The sequence below is a fragment of the Pseudorca crassidens genome, chromosome 7, assembly GCF_039906515.1.
Source record: "Pseudorca crassidens isolate mPseCra1 chromosome 7, mPseCra1.hap1, whole genome shotgun sequence".
Classification (NCBI taxonomy): Eukaryota; Metazoa; Chordata; class Mammalia; order Artiodactyla; family Delphinidae; genus Pseudorca; species Pseudorca crassidens.
In genome coordinates this window covers 105,952,275-105,975,353 of record NC_090302.1, presented here as the reverse complement: position 1 = coordinate 105,975,353, position 23,079 = coordinate 105,952,275, and the positions used below count along the sequence as shown (strand labels likewise).

General features: G+C 44.9%; 1 pseudogene; it reads left to right on the top strand.

Moving 5' to 3' along the window:
• Positions 1–10,022: 10,022 nt before the first annotated feature.
• Positions 10,023–22,592, top strand: LOC137228422 (ubiquitin domain-containing protein 2-like; annotated as a pseudogene).
• The last annotated feature ends 487 nt before the right edge of the window (positions 22,593–23,079 follow it).

Sequence of the window (23,079 nt, the reverse complement as noted above, 5' to 3'; positions counted from 1 at the left end):
CTTTGGTCAGCCCAGGTCCTCATACATACAAAGAGAAAGAGCCAGTAGGCCAAGAAAAGGAGGCTGCATGGTCTTGGGAGAGTGAGGCTCTCGGGATGTGGAAAGAGAAGAGAACGTTCTTCTGAGAATGCACAGGAAGACAAACGCAATAGCAACTTAACAAAGAGCACTAGGGGATTCTTCCTATAGCCTCATGGCTCCCCAGATCTACATTTTCAGCCCTGACCTCTGCCCAGAACTCTAGACGAACACTTGAATGGTTTCACAGGCGTTAGAATGAGCTTGCTCAGAAGAGAACTCTTGATTCTACCCTCCCACATTCAAACCAGCTCCTCTGCCAACCATCCCTGTCTCAGAAAAAGGCAACACAATCCACTCAGTTGCTTAAGCCAAAAATCTAGGGATGTTCCTGGGTCTCTTTCTTTCATCTTCCTCAGCGCCGTAGAACCTTCGTTCACAATGCACCCGAATCCATTCTCTTCTCTCCGTTTCTTCTGCTCTGACTCCACCACCATCAAGTCCGGGCCACCATCAGTTTTCGTTTTAGCATTGCAGTATCCACCCAACCGATCTCCCTGATTCCAGACTTGCCCCCTCTTCATAAACCCACCAGAGTGACCTTCTAAAAATATAGACCAGATCAAATTATCCCAAAGCTTAAAGCTTTCCAACGATTTCCCACTGCACTTGGAAAAAAATTCCAAATTCCTTCTTCTAAGTCACAAAATCCTCAATGACCTACCCCCGCCCCCTACTGCCTTTCTAACTCATCTCATGCCTGCTCTCTCTGTTCAGTCACTGGGCTCAGGACAAGTTGGCCTTGTCTCTGTTCCTCAAATGTGCCAAGCTTGGTCCTGTGCTAAGGCCTTTGCACCAGCCGTGCCTCTGCCTGGAATGTGTTTCCCTCACACCTTTGCCTGGTGGTCTCCTCTAGAACTCAGCATGATGTCACCACCTCAGACGATCTGTGCCAGAAGCCACCCATTCACTCACCATTCTGGCACCCTATTTTACTTCTCTGCGCAGCTCATATCACTTGCTGATGGTTTTCTTGTTTATTTCTTTAGTTACTGTCTGTCTCACTCTGTGAGATAGCAGGAATCTTTCAATCCACGCTGTTTCCTGTTCTGACACAGGGAAGGCACGCAACAAATACTTATTGTTCGAATAGAAAAAGGAAAGAACTCCAAACCACCAAAAGTGAACTAAAGAGCCTTATCTTGGGGGGAGTGTTCATTTTAACTGAATCCCAAGACTGTCTCACAGAAATCTGGTGATGTTCAGAAGCCCACCAGGTTAATGGAAATGAGAAGAGCGTGGGCAAGTTCAGCACAAAACCCTGAACCCTTTTCTAGAGGATCCCAACTGTCTGGACATCTAAGGGCCTCTCCACCAGGAGACCTCTGGAAATAGAGTTCTATGTGTTTCTGTAATGAGACCAGCCCAAATGTTTGTTTTCAGACAGATGAATTTTGTTACAAATGCTCTGCTATGTAAGTCCTACGGCCTCTTTCATGGGAGGCGTTTTGGAAGGGAGAGGTTATCTCAAGCCAGGGCTCAGGTGTTGTTAAGAAGAACCAGTTTCTTAAAGCGAATGTGAAATTTCCTTATTTTCACCTCATGCCATGCACTTTCATACCTTTTGCCTTTCCTCTGGCTCCTTCCCATCCCCCACCTCCTGAAATCCTACTTCTTCATCTTTACGGCACAGCTACAGTGCTACCACTTCTCAGAAACTCCGCGACCTCCTGCAGTTGAGGTGAGCCAAGGCTTTCCCAGATTCCATTACCATTTTGCACATAAATCCATTAGATTACTTATTTTATTTTATCTTATAATTACTTTTTACACCTAGAGTTACCCTAGAAGATTATAAGTTCCCTGAAAGAATTATGTCATTCATTTTTTAAATCTCCTCTTAGCAAGGATCACAGTTACTTATACAGAGGCAGTGTTCGATAAATGAGTGAAATGAACAAAGGAAATAAGAGAGGGCAGTGTGACTCCTACCCAGGTGGCTAAACCAATTTATGGCTCCGAAGAGTGAGGGGGGTGGGGGAGGGGCGGGGGTGGATTTTAAGCTTCCGACAGCATTTACATATATTCACAGCTACCTTCTCACCTCCCAGCACAAACCCAAGCTTTGCTGTGCTTTGCTCGAGTGACCCAGAAAAGAGGAAGAGACCTCCCCAAACAGTCACCCCCAATATATGCGACATGTGATGCCGAGTCATCCTGACGGGTGAAGATTAACTGCTAAGACAGGAGTGAGTTAACAGAGTTAATAGATGAAAATTTTAGGTTAATGAAGAAAATGTCTGATTTTACTTGCGTATGTGCTTCTAAAGTTGTTCTACGATGCAATCCCTAAAATGATGGAGTTAAACTGTTTTCAGAAACACATTTTTCAGTAAATAAGACACGGACAATTCATGGTCTGTGACTGTCACGGATGTCAAATTTGATCTACGTGACCAAGGCTCCCATCACACCCAGCGGACAGCCACACAATGGGACTCCAGGGGTATTTATTTTTGATTTTGTCTTCAGGAAAATGAATTCACTCGTCTTTACAGGCAAATGACATCATTCTGAACGATTTTAATCTGTTTTAAAAGCTTTGTCCTCTCCATTTGTTTCTCTTTTGTGATCAGCAAAAGAATATTCAATGCTGAAGAGCCACCCCAAAACAGCTACAGTGTTCTCTCTGCCACCCTTACTCGTCTTGACCTCGACATCCCATGGCCAAGTTCATTCCTCGAGCTGGAGCCCCGTCTCCTCCCTCTCTTTTCTTCCCTTCTCTGTTTCTTTTCTTTTACAATCTCCTGTCAGTTTACTCCTTACATCCCTCGCTACTTCTCACTCTCTGGTGACTTACTGGGTCTTCTGAAAACCACAGATACAAATCTCCACGGAGGATTCTTCTCTTTTCAAGCACTTTGGTTAAAGTCACCAACGTTCGGTACCTGTTAAAGCTAGATGCTTTGCTAAAGGATATGTTATCCTTCCGACTCAGTAATCCCACCCCTGGGTTTACAGCAGGGACATGAGTGTCTATGGCCGCTTACAAGGATGTTCACAGCAGCTTTCTTCAAAAGTTAGAAAAAGGGGCTTCCCTGGTGGCGCAGTGGTTGAGAGTCCGCCTGCCGATGCAGGGGACACGGGTTCGTGCCCCGGTCCGGGAGGATCCCACATGCTGCGGAGCGGCTGGGCCCGTGAGCCATGGCCGCTGAGCGCGTCCGGAGCCTGTTGCTCTGCAGCGGGAGAGGCCACAACAGTGAGAGGCCCGCGTACCGCAAAAAAAAAAAAAAAAAAAAAGTTAGAAATAGCTAAATGCCCATCAACAGCAAAATGGATAAATTGTGATATATTCACACACTGGAATGACTCACAGCAAAGAAAAAGAATGAATTATTGCTATATACAACACCATACATGGATAAATCTCAAAGACGATGATGAAAGAAGCCAAACACACAAATATCTATCTATTATCCATTATCTATCTATCATCTGTCTCTCCATATGTACACATCAAACAGACAAAGCTAATGTACAGTGATAGAGACGGGAAAAGTGCTTACCTTTGGGGGTATGCTGACTAGGAGGGGGCATAGGGGATCCTACTGGAGTCCAGAAACATCCTATATCTTAATCTGGTTTGTGCTTACCTAATCCTAGCATACTAGGTCAGCCAAAAAGATTGTTCGGGTTTATCTGTAAGATATGGAAAAACCCAAACAAACTTTTTGGCCAACCCAATACATGTAAAAAGTTGTCCTGATTAATGCAATTTACTCTATATAAGTTATACCTCACTTAAAAAGTAAGAAAATATATTAAAATAAAAAAAACAATAAAGTAACCCATGAATCACCACAAATTTCAGAACAGAAAACAAGCTGTGCTCTATCCCTCTCCCCCACATTTTAATTTAGCTGCATCCTCTTGTGTTTGTGCCAGGATGGCATACGACGGGTGCTGTTGGCATATGATGTGAGAGAGATGTGCAAAGCAAGCAGACAGCCTGGCAGATGGAAGCATACACACCTTGTGAGGGGAACAGATCTGGACCTTCCTTCTGCAGTCTCCTCAGCTGTGGATATAGAAGATGAGCATATGCCCCGAGAAAGATGGTGGAATTAGCAGTTTCTCTATGACTCTTTTCCCAGAATTTTACCCTCACGCTCTACCTCATAGTCAAGGAAAACTCAAAGTGCTAACACCCGGTCTTTAATTTCTGCCCGTTTAATTCACTCTGGACACGTGGTACAGGACCCATCGCACCTCTCTTCTTTCCCTTTCCTCTTCATCACCTATTTCATCCTTTTCATCACATCATTCTCCGTGCCCTCCTCCCACTATGTCTTCTTCTTTTTTTTTTTTTCCACTATGTCTTCTTTATCTTCCTACTTCTTTTTCTTTTTTTAAAAAAAATTTATTTTATTTATTATTTATTTTTGGCTGTATTGGGTCTTCGTTGCTGCGTGCGGTTTTCTCTAGTTGCAATGAGCAGGGGCTGGTGTTAGTTGTGGTACGTGGGCTTCTCATTGCAGTGGATTCTCTTGTTGTGCAGCACGGGCTCTAGGCACGCCGGCTTCAATAGTTGTGGCACTCAAGCTTAGTAGTTGTGGCACACGGGCTTAGTTGCTCTGCAGCACGTGGGATCTTCCCAGATCAGGGTTCAAACCCGTGTCCCCTGCCTTGGCAGGCGGATTCTTAACCACTGCGCCACCAAGGAAGCCCCCTACTTCTTTTTCTACCCCATCCCTCTGTGTGATTCCCTCTCTCTTCCCAATCTTCCCACTAATGTCTTTCCTCTATAATGTGGGAGAAAGATCTAACAATTTTCTTTTCTTTTTTTTTTAGAAGATCTAACAATTTTCTACAGCATTACAGATTATTTCATTTTAAAAAGGAATTTGGAAAAGCCTAGATTTTGTTTTATGAAACATCTTTCCTGTTAACTTAGACACACGTGTACATGATCACATAGAAATCTGCTTTTTAAAGTAGTTTTCATGGAATTCCCTGGTGGCGCAGTGGTTGAGCATCCCCCTGCCAATGCAGGGGACATGGGTTCAAGCCTTGGTCCAGGAAGATCCCACATGCCGCGGAGCAACTAAGCCCGTGCAGCTCAACTACTGAGCCTGCGCCCTAGAGCCTGCAAATCACAACTACTGAGCGCACACGCCACAACTACTGAAGCCTGCACGCCTACAGCCCGTGCTCCGCAACAAGAGTAGCCCCTGCTCGCCGCAACTAAAGAAAGCCCATGCAGCAAAGACCCAACGCAGCCAAAAATAAATAAATAAATAGATAAAAATAAAGTAGCTGTTACTCTAAAAGTTAAAAAACAAAGCCTGTTGGAATTGTAGTATGAGGGGCTTGCTGTTTTCCCCTGAGGAAAACAATTTCCAGCAACATTGTTATTAAGGACCGAAAATATTTACTCAAAGTGGAAGTCACATAGAATTTCTACATGACCTCAGTTTATAGACACGATAATTGACAAAGCGCCTCGCGGTGGAAAAGCAGTTGGGGGAGATTTGCTTCATTGCTACCTTATGATCCTCAGAGAAAAGAGTGGGAGGGGGTGTGCATGGAGGGTGGAGAATGGGGAGAAAGGAGAAGACTGGAGAAATGAAACGGATGTGGGTGGAGGCCAGGCAGGGAAGACACAGATGGAGCCAGAGCTGGACCAACCATTAGACTCGCCTTTCAACCCGCAGTCGTCTTTAGCTGCCTGCTCAGTATTGGGAAGGGGGACAAGAGCTGCACGGTGGGTGTGGACACTTTGCGGTGCCGGGTAGGAGGGAAGGGCGCCCTCTGGGGGCAGCCGCTCCGCCTTTCCCCCCACGGTCCCAAGGCACTCAGCTCTCTCTCACCTTGCACACCACCTCGGCAAACCAGAACCCTGAGTTAGCCAAAGCCTCCTCCACGCTCCAGAAGGCCAACTAGGAGCCAGGGGTTATAACTCCACCCCATCCCCAGAAGCCCATTGACTATTTCTTAAAGCTTCTTACTCTACTCTCCCCAAGAGAAAGTGCTGGAAATAAAGCATTCTCCACCTCACTACATTTCCAGCAAGGTATGGGCACTCTTTAGAGATGGACGTCTGGGCAACTATAACTGGACCCACCTTTGGCTCAGCTCTGCAAGGAGTTATTGAGGGACCCTTTAGAAAATCCACGTTAGGAACATGGAAAACGCATGCCATTTAACCTGATTCTCAGCTCCTGAATCTTGAAAGTTAGGGGTGATAATACCTACCACCCAGGGCTTTTTTGAGGGTTAAATGTGCGGCAGTAGCTGGCATATAGTAGGTGCTCAGTAAATGTTGGTTCCTTTCCACTCCCATCCCACTCTACCTCACCCCACAGCCCTTAAAAAAAGGTGGGGACTTCCCTGGTGGCGCAGTGGTTAAGAAAATCCGCCTGCCAATGCAGGGGACACGGGTTCGAGCCCTGGTCCGGGAAGATCCCACATGCTGTGGAGCAATTGAGCCTGTGGGCCACAACTACTGAGCCCGCGTACCACAACTACTGAAGCCCATGCGCCTAGAGCCTGTGCTCTGCAACAAGAGAAGCCACCGCAATGAGAAGCCCACGCACCGCAACCAAGAGTAGCCCCCGCTTGTTGCAACTAGAGAAAGCCCGCGGGCAGCAACAGCAACGAAGACCCAACGCAGCCAAAAAAAAAAAAATGGTGAGTTGGTAAGTTCATTTCCTCCTCCTACTTGGCCTGCAATCAAGATAAACCGCCCCCTACGGGCAGGGCTGATTTGGTTCACGCCTCCCCGCCTCTCGGTAACTGCATATGTTATTAGGTTTGTGAGAGTTTGGTGCAGCTGCTTTGATGTAGGAGCGTTTTGATTTGGCCTCTAATGACATCATTGTTTTTCACCTTCAGAAAGATATCCACCCTCGGTCCCTGAGACTCCCGTGGATGCCGTCCATCTCCCATCCCCGGATGGATGTCAATTTTGTACATGACATAGGAACAAAACAAACAGCAAACAACAGTTTTACATTTGGACACTACTGAATGAAACAATTATGTCACGGAGTTCCTAAGTCAAACAGCAGCATCAAATCAGTTGCTAAAATAGCAACCAAAGTGTTCTGCATTATGACAATCATATTCAGAAACCGGCTGAGCAGTCACTACTTCGGAAAATGTGAGTCCTGTGTAGGGTGTATTTTAAAATCATCTTACATGCAAACTATTATATATAGGACGGATAAACACCAAGGTGCTATTGTAGAGCATAGGGAATATGCTGTGATAAGCCATATGGAAAAGAATATGAAAAAGAATATATATATGTATATGTACATATAACTGAGTCACTTTGCTGTACAACAGAAATTAACACAACATTGTAAATCAACTATACTGCAGTAAAATTTTAAAAATTAAATTAAATTAAAATAAATAAATAAAATAAAATCATCTTACAAACAGCCTTCGGGAACAGTGTGTCATGTTCAAAGACAGGTCCTTTGATTCTGCTGAGCTCTTTGATGGTTTTGGTCACGCAAAGGGGGGCCCAGGGCTAAGTTTACCTATTAGAGCCAGAAAGTGTTTTACAGACTTTCTTTTCTTTTCCTTTTTTAAAAAATCACAACCCTTATTATTTATATTATGATTGAAACAGTTCACAAAACAGTACTTATTCTTACCGTGCACACATTCATATTTTCTATTCTATTTCATTTCTAAGAAAGCCTGGTGGTGACCCTCTGTATTGATTCTATTACCATGAATGGGTTTTGACATAGATTGAAAAACAGTGGGCTGGGATGCTGACCTACTCTGTCAAATAGAGAAGAATAAGTGTGTAGTTCCCACCGGTAACTGGGAAAAAGCATGTGAGGGAGAGAGAGAAGAAAGGGAAGTGAAAAGAGCTATGAAGATGTCGTGAGACCAGAACAATGAGGGGAGAAAATGACCGAGAGTCACTGGCAGGCAACCTGGTTAAGGGACTGTAACAACAGATTTTTTTTCTTTCCAGCTTTACTGAGATATAATTGATATATAACGGGAAGTTTAAGGTGTCTGCCGTGATGATGTGACACGTGTATACTGTGAAATGATCACCACAATAAGGTTAGTTAGCACATCCTTCACCTCACAGAGTTACCTTTTTGTGTGTATGTGGTGAGAACTTTTAAGATCTACTCTTAGCAACTTTCAAATACACTATCGTTAAGTACAGTCACCATGCTGACATTATTCATCCTATAACCGGAAGTTTGCGCCCTTCGGCCACCTTCACCCATCTTCCCCCCACCCCTGGCAACCACCCATCCTCTCTCAAACCCAGAAATTTCCGATGGCCATTTTGAAGCTGTTTGCCTTGGAGCATTGTGACCACTCCCTACTCCTGAACATTCAGTTAAGTCTGTTCCTCACACAGATGCCTCCTGTACGTCAGTTTTAGGTGGGATTGGAGGTGAGGCTCAATGTCATTTCTGGGTAGATATAGTGCAGAACACAGACAGCGCTTATGGGGTGAGGATGAGACCCATAAGCTACACGAATGGTGGAGGCAGGGCTCAGAGTCAGGAAATCACAGAAATGCAGGCAAACGTCTGGACTCCCCCTAGCTTTGCAGTAGGCGTTCAAACCAATGCAACTTGGATCTTTTTTTAAAATTTTATTTATTTTTGGCTGCGTTGGGTCTTCGTTGTGGTGCACGGGTTTCTCAGTGCGGTGGCTTCTGTTGTTGCGGAGCATAGGCTCTAGGCGCACAGGCTTCAGTAGTTGTGGCACATGGGCTCAGTAGCTGTGGCTTGCGGGCTCTAGAGCGCAGGCTCAGTAGTTGTGGTGCACGGGCTTAGTTGCTCTGCGGCATGTGGGATCTTCCCGGACCAGGGCTCGAACTGTGTCCCCTGCATTAGCAGGCGGATTCTCAACCCCTGCGCCACCAGGGAAGTCCCAGTGACTTGGATCTTAAGGGCAGGGTTATGCCAGGATTTTTAGACCAAAGATCCCAAATCCCAAGTTCTCAGGAGCAGTTTCATACCCCAGAAAGAACCCAAGAGGAGAGACGTTAGAGCCAGCCTGAGGGAAGGTGGGAGGGAGAGGCTGGGAGAAGAGAAGGGCGGACTGCGGTCAGTAGACTTGGGACCTCCAATCTGGGGAGAGGAGCGGAGGGTTGGGACGGAGGCTGGATGAAACGTGTGAGGGGTGAAGAATGTCTGTGGGATAAAGAGGCTGGGAGCGATGTAGGGGAGACGGGAAGGTTCAGAGAAACCCAAGGACGGTGGATGTGACTTAGGGTGGAGGAACGGGGAGAGTGTTTGGGGCAGAGAATTGGAGGAGAAAACGTGTTAATGCAGGGAAAACCTATCTACCCATAAAGATGGGCCTCAGACAGACAAATGAGAGGTGCCCTACCTGGGCTGTCACTCAGTCTCTGAATGTCAAGGTAGCATGTTGCCAATTGCTAAAGGTGAAGTAGGGAAAATGCTTCCTTAGAGACCAGCATCAAAAGGGAGCCACCCTCCTGAGCAGTGTTTCCTCAGCAAATCATTCATCTCTGAAGGTACGAGGAAGGGACTTGTAGAGGTGAAAACGGACATTTTTGAATCAATACAAGGTCAGCTCAAAGATGTCCAGGGGCAGCAAAGACTGCAGAAAGACGAGCTAAGAATTCCCTCCCTTCCAGCACCCGTGGGCTACAGAAATGGGAGCAGGAATGAAGGGAACCTCCCTTTTCTGGGGAGGGAGGAACCTCCCTTTGCACTTCTGTATAGTGTGGGCTCACGATTAAAGGTGGGATTGCAGTCTGTACTATTGAAGATCAAAGATCTGCTCTATCCAATGGTTGAGGAGAGTCTCGTATTGCTCAGATGACATAGAGTCTGACCCTTCCCTGCTTCCTCTGCCTCTTTCTCTCTGTAGCCACCACCTGTTCAGACAGACCAGAAAGCTGCTGAAAACCAATCTTGTTCATTCATTCAAATTCTATTAGGTTTCTTGCCTTTTGACGTACCTTCCTCACCTATCGCAGCATGCAATGTAAAAATGTGACAATAGGGGGAGCGATTGTGCTCCCGACATCTGATTATACCCAGGGCAGGAAGCTACGTTCTCATTCACAGCTGAAGGTTCATAAGGGGTAAAATTAATTGTCACAGTTGAGCAAAAAGTAGCCAACAGGGTCTTCCCTGGTGACACAGTGGTTGGGAGTCCGCCTGCCAGTGCAGGGGATACGGGTTCAATCCCTGTTCCGGGAGGATCCCACGTGCCTCGGAGCAACAAAGCCCTCAAGCCACAGCTACTGAAGCCTGCGCGCCTAGAGCCCATACTCCGCAACAAGAGAAGCCACCGCAATGAGAAGCCTGCGCGCTGCAGTGAAGAGTAGCCCCCTCTCGCCGCAACTAGAGAGGGCCCGCGCGCAGCAGCGAAGACCCAACGCAGCCAAAAGTAAATAAAAACATTTTTTTAAAGAACTTAAAAAAAAAAAGTAGCCAACAACTACCCCTCCTGAATGTTTCTTAGAGAAAAATATGAAAGATCCAACTCAGTGGCTTTTAAAATTAGGAAAATAACTAGGGAAACTAAACCTTTATTTACTGAACACTGTTCAAAATGTGACGATTATTAGTATTCACTTTTATATTATGGCCAATTTTCAGAAAAAAAAAAGATGGCATGGGGCAATAAACCAAAGATAGATGGAGAAAGAGAGAAGGCATGAGAGAAGGGACAGGAGAGACATTGGCCAGGGAGGAAGGGTGTTAACAGTACAATAGTCAGAATTCTAAGGGGGCAGCAAGAGGGTCAGAGAAAGGAAAAGGGAGAAAAAGTCTAGAATAATCGTTCTTAAGTTTCTTCTCATTACAGTCCACTTTGACAATATGAAAAACTATGGGCCTTTTCCCATACAATAGACTTATTCTTATATATTCAAGGGATCTATGAACCATAGGTTAAGAACTCCTGGTTTAAGGAAGTTCCCTGGTGAACTAGTGGTTAGGATTCTGGGCTTTCACTGTCGTGGCCCGGGTGCAATCCCTGGTCGGGGAATTAAGATCTCACAAGCCGAGTGGTGCAGCCAAAAAAAAAAAACCCAACTCCTGGTTTAAACAGGGCCACAGAGTAGCAAAAGCAAAGAGAAAGATCCAGCAAGGCAGAAAGATGGAGACATGGGTAGAAAGAGCCTCAAGGAAAGAAAGGAAGATGAGCATTCTCCTCCCCATCCTATCTTCTCTCTCATCTAAACTTATGCCCCATGTTAAAAGGGAGCACCGTGGTTGTGGCACATATATACAATGGAATATTACTCAGCCATAAAAAGAAACGAAATTGAGCTATTTGTAATGAGGTGGATGGACCTAGAGTGTGTCATACAGAGTGAAGTAAGTCGGAAAGAGAAAGACAAATACCGTATGCTAGCACATATATATGGAATTTAAGGGGAAAAAAATGGTCATGAAGAACCTAGGGGTAAGACAGGAATAAAGACACAGACCTACTAGAGAATGGACTTGAGGATATGGGGAGGGGGAAGGGTAAGCTGTGACAAAGCGAGAGAGAGGCATGGACATATATACACTACCAAACGTAAAATAGATAGCTAGTGGGAAGCAGCCGCATAGCACAGGGAGATCAGCTTGGTGCTTTGTGACCACCTAGAGGGGTGGGATAGGGAGGGTGGGAGGGAGGGAGACACAAGAGGGAAGAGATATGGGAACATATGTATATGTATAACTGATTCACTTTGTTATAAAGCAGAAACTAACACACCATTGTAAAGCAATTATACTCCAATAAAGATGTAAAAAATAAAAAATATAATAAAAATAAAAAATATAAGAGAAGAATAACCCAAACTTATTGATAGGAGTCATTCTAGAGTAACATCAAAAGGGATCCACCCTCCTGAGCAGTGTCATCTTAGCAAATTATTCACCTCTCAAGACCCAATGAAGGGACTCACATAGGTGTAACGGGCATTTTTGACTCAATACAAGGTCAGCTCAGAAGCTGTCCAGGGCCCAGTAGGAGTCCTGGATGCCATGGATGGGCAGCAGGAGCAAAGCCTGCAGAAAGACGAGCTACGGCTTCCCTCCCTTCCAGCACCCGTGGGCTACAGAAATGGGGGCAGGAATGAAGGGAACCTCCCTTTTCTGGGGTGGGGGAGGAGCCTCCCTTTGCACTTCTGTATAGAGTGGGCTCATGGTTAAAGAAGGTGGCTGTCTGTGTTGAAACCATCAACCTGAAGTGTCTAAAGCTGACCTTTGCCCCAGGCCTCTTCCCTTTCCTTGGAGTGTTGGCTGGGGCTGACCCAGAAAGCCACAAATTCCACCTTGTCTTCCAACTTAATTTTTAACTCCAAATAGATGTTTTTGGCTCTAGCGTTTTTATTCTAGAGTTCTACCAAGAGATAAAGAGCTCTAAGAAAAAGGTACTGTAGGGGGTTTGAAGCAGGGATAATATAAGAAATGAAGTTTCTGGATTAGGCCAGCCCTTTTACAGGAAGAGGGATACTGACATGATATTCTTAACCTCATGTTGTTTTCTTAGGGGTTATATTTCCGAAGTATCTAGGGGGGCTGGAGGCAGGAATTGCTCAAAAGAACAGAGGCTTTGTTTTGGATGACTTGGAGCAGACAATGTCCCTATTCAAGGGATCAAGGTGGGCTGGGCAGGGGTAATGGATGGAAGAAGAAAGGAATAGATCAAGTGTGAAAAGTCTGTGCCAAACAGCCTCATGAGCTTCCTTCCAGCTAATCTGACCCTTTTCAATGAGAAGGGTGAACTAAAGTGTTGCTTTGATGATCGTTCCACTTTTTTCCATGGGGGTGAACGTGGTGGGAGCCATATGGCCTCCATTCATTTGCAATCCTACAAGAGGAGGCTCTGGGCCAAACGTGAATAATGAGCTCCTCCCCTCCAGTCAGTCAACAAGCAAGCTCGTTAGGACAGCTGACTCAGAAGTGCCCTGTCACTCCCGGGAGCTGTACTGCGCCCACTAGGCTGGCTGGCAGGTGTCTGCCTACTTCACACATGCCCACCTCACGGCACAGGCAAGCTGCTGCACAGAGAGGAATTCGGGGACAAAGGGAAGGGGAAAATCTCAGGAAGTATTCAGAACTCACCATCCCCTGCTTATTTGTCCTTCGGTGATAAAGAGGATTTACTTGTTGCCTAAGGGATTCAAGAATCCATGATGGGGCTTCCCTGGTGGCGCAGTGGTTGAGAGTCCGCCTGCTGATGCAGGGGACACGGGTTCGTGCCCCGGTCCAGGAAGATCCCACATGCCACGGGGCGGCTGGGCCCGTGAGCCATGGCCGCTGAGCCTGCGCGTCCGGAGCCTGTGCTCCGCAACGGGAGAGGCCGCAACAGTGAGAGGCCCGCGTACCGCAAAAAAAAAAAAAAAAAAAAAAAGATGGAGACATGCCTCAATCCACTTCAGTCCCCCTCACAAGAAGATCAATTAGTATCCGTCCATAGACAAGACACCACTGAGAAAAATCCCAGAAAGTAGAGGTGACGCTGAAGCACCCCCCTGGACCACAGAGACTGAGAAGGACCACATTAGAAGGCAAGAGGAGTGGCTACGCTCTGACCACGTTGCCCCTCCCCCAGGCCGGCACAGCACTACCTGAAGAGGGCCCCTCGCCTACAGTTTGCTCCAGTGGGAAAAAGAGAACCCAAAGTGGACACCCAGCTTTCCCAGTATCGCGGAACGCACTTCCAGGGAGGCGCATTCAGGTCTCCCCTCAAAGAGATCACTTGGGGAACCGGCTGGGCTCCACCATCGGAGACAGAGCGCCAGGCTAGCAGCAGCCAGCGCTCAGACCTCCACAGACCGCATTACTACTTGCCGTGCGCCGGTGCAGAGATCCCAGCCAGTGGCTCTGCTTGTGGTCCTGTCTGGCCAGGGAATACTGTTGTTTGGCAGTTCTGCCTGATTTGAGTCTCCAGTCAAGGGCCCCCACCAGCTCATTCTACTGCCTCACTTCAGCAGGAAAGCAAATACACAGCCTCAGTTCCTGCCCATCCGGGAAACCTGGCCAGAGAACCTGGGCAGCGGCAGAGCACATCCTATAGTGCTGGTTGGTCTGGGATCTGAATTGACATATTTCCAAAGAAGATATTCAAATGGCCAACAGGTACATGAAAAGATACTCAACATCACTAATCATCAGGGAAATGCAAATCAAGTGTCTCCTTCCATTATTTGATGCCCCCATCTTCATATGTAGCCTCTAGATTCCTGGCTTTTTTTTTTTTGCGCTACGCAGGCCTCTCACTGTTGTGGCCTCTCCCGTTGCGGAGCACAGGCTCCGGACGCGCAGGCTCAGCGGCCATGGCTCACGGGCCCAGCCGCTCCGCGGCATATGGGATCTTCCCGGACCGGGGCACGAACCTGTGTCCCCTGCATCGGCAGGCGGACTCTCAACCACTGCGCCACCAGGGAAGCCCTAGATTCCTGGCTTTTAATAAAAGATATAACTCAGGAGCAGCCAGATGGAAGATATGCACAGGGCAAAGTATGGGGAGACAGTGCAGAGTTTCCATGCTCCTCCAAGCACGCCACTCTGAGGCAGGAGATAGATGGGCCCCAGACTGAGCAGTTGGAGTCTGTCCCTTGTGGACAGATACTCCAAGATGAAGACAATAGGAGCGAGGAGGAGCTGAGCCCTGCCCAGATAAGAGATCAAGAGACCACATATTTCTCATTCTCGAGGTCAAGGAGAACCTCCTGACTACACATGGCGCAGAAATGTTCCTTGGGGGTCAAAAAGGGTGGGGGCGCCACCCCATAGTAGGTGATGTCAACCTACCCATAGGCCTCTGCACTAGAATCCATCTTGGCTCAGAGATGCACGTGCACACATGGGAGGACCCTGAGATGTACCAAATGTGGGCTCAGAGCCAGGCAAAGCAAGATGATTGGCCAGAGGAAACCCGGAAGAAATGCCCCATGTAAGTGATTCAAGCTATCACGAGGGCGCGACTCTCTCTCTGAGCCCGCCCACGTGAGTCTGTTAACACGAACTCTTTTTCCTCCTAATAACACTTGTTTCACTACTTTCCGTCTCTTTGTGGAATTTCATTTCTAAAAAGACGACAGGCCAGGGCCTTGTCACTGGCTACTGGCCCTCGTGGTCTGCTAGGATTCAGAGCTCTCACTGCCACAGCCTGACTTCAGTCTCTGGCAGGGGAATTTTGCTTCAAGCTGCCTTAGGCTGAGACCACCCGAGATCAACTCTCCCCAAATCTCTATGTGTTCACCAACCCAAAAGCTTCTACTTTAACCTCATTCTTGAGAGATAGTTTTGCTGGTTGATAATTCTTGGTTTACAGTTATTTTGCTCTCAGTAAATTAAGATATATTCCTGGCTTCTGACTTCCATTATTGCTATAGAGAAATCAGCTTTCAGTGTAATCGCCATTCCTTTGAAATTGATCTTTCCCCTCTCCGGCTGCTTTAAGATTTTTTCCCCTTTGGTATTCATCAGTTTTCCTATGAGATGTCTAAGTGCCGTTAAAAAAAAAAAAAAAAGCATGCATTTTAGGATTCGCTGGGCTCCATGGACCTAGTGATTATTGTCTTTCAACAATTCTAGAAATTTCCTAGCAATTAACACTTCAAATATTTCTTTGTTCCCATTATTCTTTCTGGAATGTTGATTAATCTCATTTCATATTTTCTATCTCTTTCTTCCTCTGTGCTGCCTTTAGGGTAATTTCTTCAAATTAATCTTGTATTATTTATTGCTGCATGACAAATTAGTCCAAAACCTAGCAGCTTAAAGCAACAAACATTTATTACTTCACACAGTTTCTGGGGGTCAGGAATCCAGGAGTGACTTAGTTGGGTGGTTTTCACTCAGTGTCTCTCACAAGGTAGCAGTCAAGCTGCCCCTGGGGCTGTAATCAAATGAGAGCAGTTCTATTTGTAGTTTTTTAAGGAACCTCCATACTGTTCTCCATAGTGGCTGTATCAATTTACGTTCCCACCAACACTACTGGGCATATACCCTGAGAAAACCATAATTCAAAAAGAGTCATGCACCAAAATGTTCATTGCAGCTCTATTTACAATAGCCAGGACATGGAAGCAACCTAAGGGCCCACGGACAGATGAATGGATAAAGAAGATGTGGCACATATACACAATGGAATATTACTCAGCCATAAAAAGAAATGAAACTGAACTATTTGTAGTGAGGTGGATGGACCTAGAGTCTGTCATACAGAGTGAAGTAAGTCAGAAAGAGAAAAACAAATACCATATGCTAACACATATATATGGAATCTAAGAAAAAAAAAAAAAGGTCATGAAGTACCTAGGGGTAAGACGGGAATAAAGACACAGACCTACTAGAGCATGGACTTGAGGACATGGGGAGGGGGAAAGGTAAGCTGTGACAAAGTGAGAGAGTGGCATGGACATATATACACTACCAAATGTAAAATAGATAGCTAGTGTGAAGCAGCCGCAGAGCACAGGGAGATCAGCTCGGTGCTTTGTGACCACCTAGAGGGGTGGGATAAGGAGAGTGGGAGGGAGGAAGATGCAAGAGGGAAGAGATATGGGAACATATGTATACGTATAACTGATTCACTTTGTTATAAAGCAGAAACTAACACACCATCGTAAAGCAATTATACTCCAATAAAGATGTTAAAAAAAAAAAAAATGAGGGCAGGACTAGGGCTGGCAAGCTGCGTCCGAGACAGCTCATTGAGGAGGCCTCTGTTCCTCCCCACAGGGGCCTCTCAGCAGGCTGCCTGAGTGTTCTCCTGACAGACCAGCTGGCTTCCCCAAGCCAGGGATCTAAGAGAGGGAAAGCAGCAGCAGGAAGGCACAGTGTCTTTTATGACCCAGTCCCCAAATCACATACCTTCACTTTTGCTTTATTCAATTTGTTAGAAGCATATCACTAAGTCCGATCTATACTTAAGGAAAGGAGAATTAAACTCCACCTCTTGAAAGGAAGAATATCAAAGAATTCTGGACATTTAAAAATCACCACAGGGCTTCCCTGGCGGTCCAGTGGTTAAGACTCTGTGCTTCCAATGCAGGGGGCACGGGTTCCATCCCTGGTCAGGGAACTAAGATCCTGCATGCCACACAGCGCGGCTAAAAATAATAATTTTAAAAATAAAGTTAAAAACCATCACCACATATATTTCAGTTCAGTAGTCTTTCATCAGTTGTGCTTAATCTGTTGTTTCTAATTTTGATTATTAAATCATCCATATCTGGAAATTCAACTAGGTCTCTTGTTTCAAATCTGCCTAGTCACTTTTCATAGTATTGTGTTATATACCCAATACCTTCTTTAATTTCTTTAATTTCTTTAAGTTGTTATTTTATATTGTGTGTTGACTCTAACATCTTAATCCTTTGGAGAATAGGCTGTCACTTGTGATGTCTTGTTCTTTTTTGTATGTTTTGCTGGTTTTGACTATGACCTGCTCCTTTCCCTTGGAAATTTCTCTGTGGAAATTCCTTGGCACCTAAATTAAAATTGCTTTCCTCTTCATTTGCTTCTGACAACTGCCTGAAGTAGCAAGCAATCCAGAACCCTTTGAGTTATATTCTTGGCTAAAGGTTCAGATCACACACAGTGTACATTTGGACCAAAAAATGTGCATGAGGGCCTTTACACATTCTCAGGGGGAAATTCCACCATACTCCTGCCAACCAGTGCTAAATTTGAATTCAGATTTCTTTGATATCCTGTTCTGGGTGACTTTCTTTTCTTCCTTCTCCTTTACATTGAAGGTATAACCCATTGAAGTCCCAGCTTTATGCAGAGATCTATTACATTCTCCAACTGATGTTGACCTTAGGGTTAATCTCTTATCCCCCAAATATGGTGCTGTCTCCAGGGCTCAGCAAAAAAAAACTCTTAGAGCAGAAGCTGGTATGGGTGCTGCTTTATCGCCAATGTTTCTTGCTTTCACTTTGTTTTTGACTTTTGTTGGTAAGATCGTGGCAGTTCAGCAATACAAACACAAAGGTGATTTTTATATATAATCCAGCATTTTAACTGCTTACATTGGGAGGGTCATTGAAAGTACCGAATCTTCCAACTGCTGGAAATGTAAGTTCCCCATTTTCTCTCCAATCCACTCCATGCTGGCCCCCCTCCCACTCTATTTAAGTTGTTCTTTTCAATAACCTCCACATTGTCAAGTCAAATGATCTTCCTCAGTCATCATCTCCTTTATAAAACACTTCTCTCCTGGCTTCTCTAACAGGTTCCCTGGATATTCTTATCTCACTGGCTTCTCCTTCTCAGTCTCCTTTCCTGACCTTTTGTCTTCTACACAACTTCTCTCTATCCAGTCTTCTCCAAGGTGATCTCATATAAAGTGATGGCTTTAAATCCTACCTATATCTTGATGATGCTCACATTTCTATCTCAGGCCAAAATCTCAACCTGAGCTCTAGACTTATATCCAACTGTTTACTTGGCATCTTCACTTGGCATCGTCACTTTAAACCTAACCTGTCCAAAACAGAGCTCTTGATTTTTCCCGTCAGCATCTATTCTTCCTCCAGTTTTCTCCACCTTAGGAAGTGGCCCCTACTCCACCTCACTGCTATAGCCAAAGAACCAAGAGTTATCTTTCATCGTCCCTTTTCCTCAACTATCACATCCAATGTTTAAGACATCCTGAATCTTCCTTTTTCTGTCCATCTCTACAACTACCATCTGAGTGCTAGTCATTATTATCTCTAACCTGTACTCATGCAATTGCTTTTTTATTGGTTTCCCTGTGTGCATTCTTGATTTTCATAATCCATCTTCATAGAGCTACCAGAATAATTTTTTAAAAAGGAAAATTAGGTCGTGTTAATCACTTAATTAAAATGCTTCAATGGCACTCTTTTGCACTTTGGACAAAATCCATATTCTTTACCAAGACCTTTAAGCCTCTCCCTCCAGGACAGTCTTAGTCTTGTAACACTTACTACTATCTGAAATTAATCTGTTAACGTCTTTACTTATTTATTGTCTGCCTCCTCCCTTTAGATTCAAAATTTTGATTAGAGAACTAAAACAGAACTGCCTGTTTTGTTCCCTGCCGTAACCTCAGCAATTAATAGGTGATTAATAAATTCCTATCGATTGGATCTTTCATACTCTATGAAAGTTCTCTGAACGCCCAGTCTTCTTGGCAGAAGGAACTTCTTCCACATCTGTGCTCAAATAACACTTTGAACACATCAGTATTACGGTCCTCATGTGTTGAAAAGCTTATCTCCTTACTAGCATGTGAACTTTACACGAGTATAAATCATGACATTTCCTTCTTTGAATTCCTAGGGTCTTACTCACTACCTGGTAAGGAGTAGGTAGACAAATGAGTGTTTACTGAATAAATGAATGAATTCATGGTCACAGAGACTTCAAAGATCATTTTCTAAAATTACTTTCATCAACAGACAAGAAAAACAATATGAATATAACCCTCGGCTCTGGAAAAACAACTAAAACTGTGACAGCTAAAACAAGTTTATAGTTAAATATGCCATGTCTCTGCCAAAGAACTCCTACCAATGGATAGGACAAAAGAGAGGAAGAAAAGGACTTCTGGATTAAAGGTGTAGTTTGTTCTCCTCTGAGTTTGCTGACCGATTTTAGTGCTGCAGCAATGGCTCCAGAAACAAACCAATTTCTGGCAGCCACATGGCCCACATAATCTTTGGAATTTTTAGAAATGCTTATCATTAAGGGAATCTCTCCTTGCTTTGTGGTAAGGGTTCATTTGAAATCTACTATATTGATGGCTAAGGGCACAGGTATTACCCCGTCCTCAGGATTCTTACCAACAGTTCCCTTAAACTGGCTCAACCAAAGCCCAATCTGTTGCCAGAGAACAATGTCCCTTCGTCTGCCCTTGCAGCCACCAGGACTTGTGGGAAACAGGAAGCTTGCATATAGATATTAGTCATGGATCTAGTCCCCGTATTCAGCAAACACTTTTCTAGAAAATCCGGTGCCAAAAAATTCTTAAAATAAAACTGTATATGCTTCATTGATTCACTTCATGTGAAGCGTTTAAATGCTTCTATTGTATTTATTATTGTTCAGTAGCTCACGTAATATTATTTGAAGTTGATGAAGACTTTCCATTAGCCCCTTAGGGCCTTTAGTTTTGCGCTAAGAGAGAGTGAAAAGGGCTCAACATAATTTTTCGGCAGCAAAATAGAAGATAGTGACTAATCAGTACCTTAGCAAAAACCTTTTGTTATTTTCAAAATACTTTTGAGTGTCTGCTCTTTTTTTTTCGGTATGCGGGCCTCTCACTGTTGTGGCCTCTCCTGTTGCGGAGCACAGGCTCCGGACGCGCAGGCTCAGCGGCCATGGCTCACGGGCCCAGCCACTCCGCGGCATGTGGGATCTTCCTGGACCGGGGCACGAACCCGTGTCCCCTGCATCGGCAGGCGGACTCTCAACCACTGAGCCACCAGGGAAGCCCACCTGCTTAGTTTTGTGTTGATTTCTTTTTTTAAATAAATAGATTTGTATATAACCCTCTTTTGTTAATGCATGTGGTGCTCTGGAGTACCCAGAGACCAGGTGGTAAAGCTATGTTCCTTACCTTTTTAATTCTTGGCACACTTGAAAATCTCGACATTCTCCCAAGGCTCCTCTCATGTTCTCCTTATCTCCTTCTGACAAATGGGTGGGTACGCTGGTGGGGGTGTGGGGCTGATAAAAACATATGCTTGATTAGCAGAGAGAAATGAAGAGCAGTGTTTAAAAGAGGAGGAGGAAAGTAGGATGGAAGAGAGGATAAAAGGAAAAATGGGAATAAAAAGAAAACTGGAAAATAATGGTGAAAAAAAATGAAGAATAAAATTAGAAGAAGGCCACCAGGGACTGATTGCTCTTATTAAATAATCTCAGTACCTCCAACCTATCCCAGCCACCTCAGCAGTCTGTTCCATGGCAACTGGCCAACTCCCTGAAACGTTTCTGGTCCCTAATGGACTCCTTGGACCATTTTCCATTACTCACTTGTTCATTGCTTACACTTTGCAGATGTACAAGTGTGAGGCTGAATATATTAGCCTTCTATTGCTGCCCTAACAAATTACCCTAAATTTAGGGGTTTAAGCAATACAAACTTATTACCTTCTGTAAGTCTGACATGGATCTCACAGGGCTAAAATGAAGACGTCAGCAGTTCCTTTAGGAAGACTTTTGGGGAGTGTTAATTTCCTTGATCATTTTGGTTGTTGGCCGGCTTGAAAATGACATGGAAGGCCTTACAGAGTAGTAAGCTTCATTCAAGCCGAGGCTTATAAAAGATGGTTCTGAAGGGTTTTTGTACTGGGTTGGAAGTTGGACCTTATGATTTCTAAGGTCCCTTCCAACTAAACACTGTACAATCTAGGCAAAAAAAACGCTAATAGCAGTTTAAATCCTGATCTGCTGTCCTGTGTGTGAAAAAAAAAAAAATCAACTGATTTGCTTATGTGGGTAGGATTTTCTATTGGGAAATTGATACTTTAATGTATTCATTTTTTCCCCTATTATGTGCCTAGTGGCGGTATATATTGAGGATATAATAATGAACAGAGATGGGACTCATCTATATCAACAAGTGTGAAAGAGCTATAATACAGAATGGTGTGTTTATATATTTCTATATTCCAGATTAGTGTGGATCCTGTTATTATGAATGAAAAAATTAGTAATTAGAAGAACATAAAATATGACACCTAATTTAAAAACAGCAGCTTAGGGGCGGGGACCGATGGGGCCTGGCGGACAGGCTGCAACGGGGTTGGACTCGCCTGGACGCCGGTGTGCTGGGCTGCGAGGGGGTGAAGCGGGAGTTGCGACCCGCCCGGGATGGGCCAGCCCTGGTCTGGCGGGGCCGAGCCAGAGGCGAGGGCGGCAGGGGGGCCAGGCCTGCCGGGCGGGCGGCCCTGGGACTGAGTTGCTTTAGGTCGTGACCAGCCTTTGAAAAAGGAGAAACCCAAATGGAAAAGCGATTATCCCATGACAGATGGGACAACTGCTCAGCAAGAGAGACGAATTTTGAGATACTGCATCAGCTTTTGAAGGCTGTAAAGAGATTTGGGATGCCTTGAAGGCTGCAGCACATGCTTTTGAAAGCAACGATCATGACCTGGCACAGGCAATCACTGATGGTGAGAACATAACGTTACCACATGGTGCGCTTACAGAGGGCTATGATGACCTGGGGAGTAGGCATCAGCTTCCGGTCTATTGCGTGGCACCACCAATCAACATGATAGAGGTAAAGAGCAACATAGAGACTCTGGATATTCCTGAGCCAGCACCCAATTCTGGGTATGAATCTCAGCTCCGCCTGCGCCATTCCACGAGCAAGGACTCAACCCTGTGGTCCACGGCACAGACACACTGTACCACATGAAGAGGCGGCTACATGCAAGCAGAAGGAGTGGAACTGGGCAGTCAGCGCTAGTTCTTTTCTGGCAGATCTCTCACTGACAAAAATGAAGCTGGAAGACATGAAGATCGTAAAGGCCTATGTTGTACAGGTTATAATGAGCCAACCTTTGCAAAACCCAACACCAGTTGAGAACTGAACTGGTCCTGCTGGCTGTCCCCAGATCCCTCCTGCTCCTTTTTACCGTTATCATTCTCTACTCTATGGTGTGAAATTTATTTTCACTGCTCTGAATTCCATATGAATGGATTTAGGAGGAATTACCAGTGAAAAATTCCATCTGTGATGGAGACCAACAAAAATAATTAATAAAACATAAAGAGCCAGCCGTTGAGACTCATGTAATTACAGTTTCTAATTCGAGAGGCAGTTAAGAAATAGATAACCATTTATTTTAAAATACCCAACAACTATGTAATGGCTGTAAATGATTTGGACTGTAAATAGAACACTGCATTCATGAAGAACCAAGCACCTGTAAATACAGAATTCTTAAAAAATAAATCACATTTCTGGAAATCATCAATAACACTTATAAAACTTGAGCTTTTTAAAATGGAAACTGAAAGGAGCAGTACTTGAGGTTCACTTCTTTTCTGGTCTTAATTCCTTGCTCAATTAATATTTAGCCATAAAGGAGTA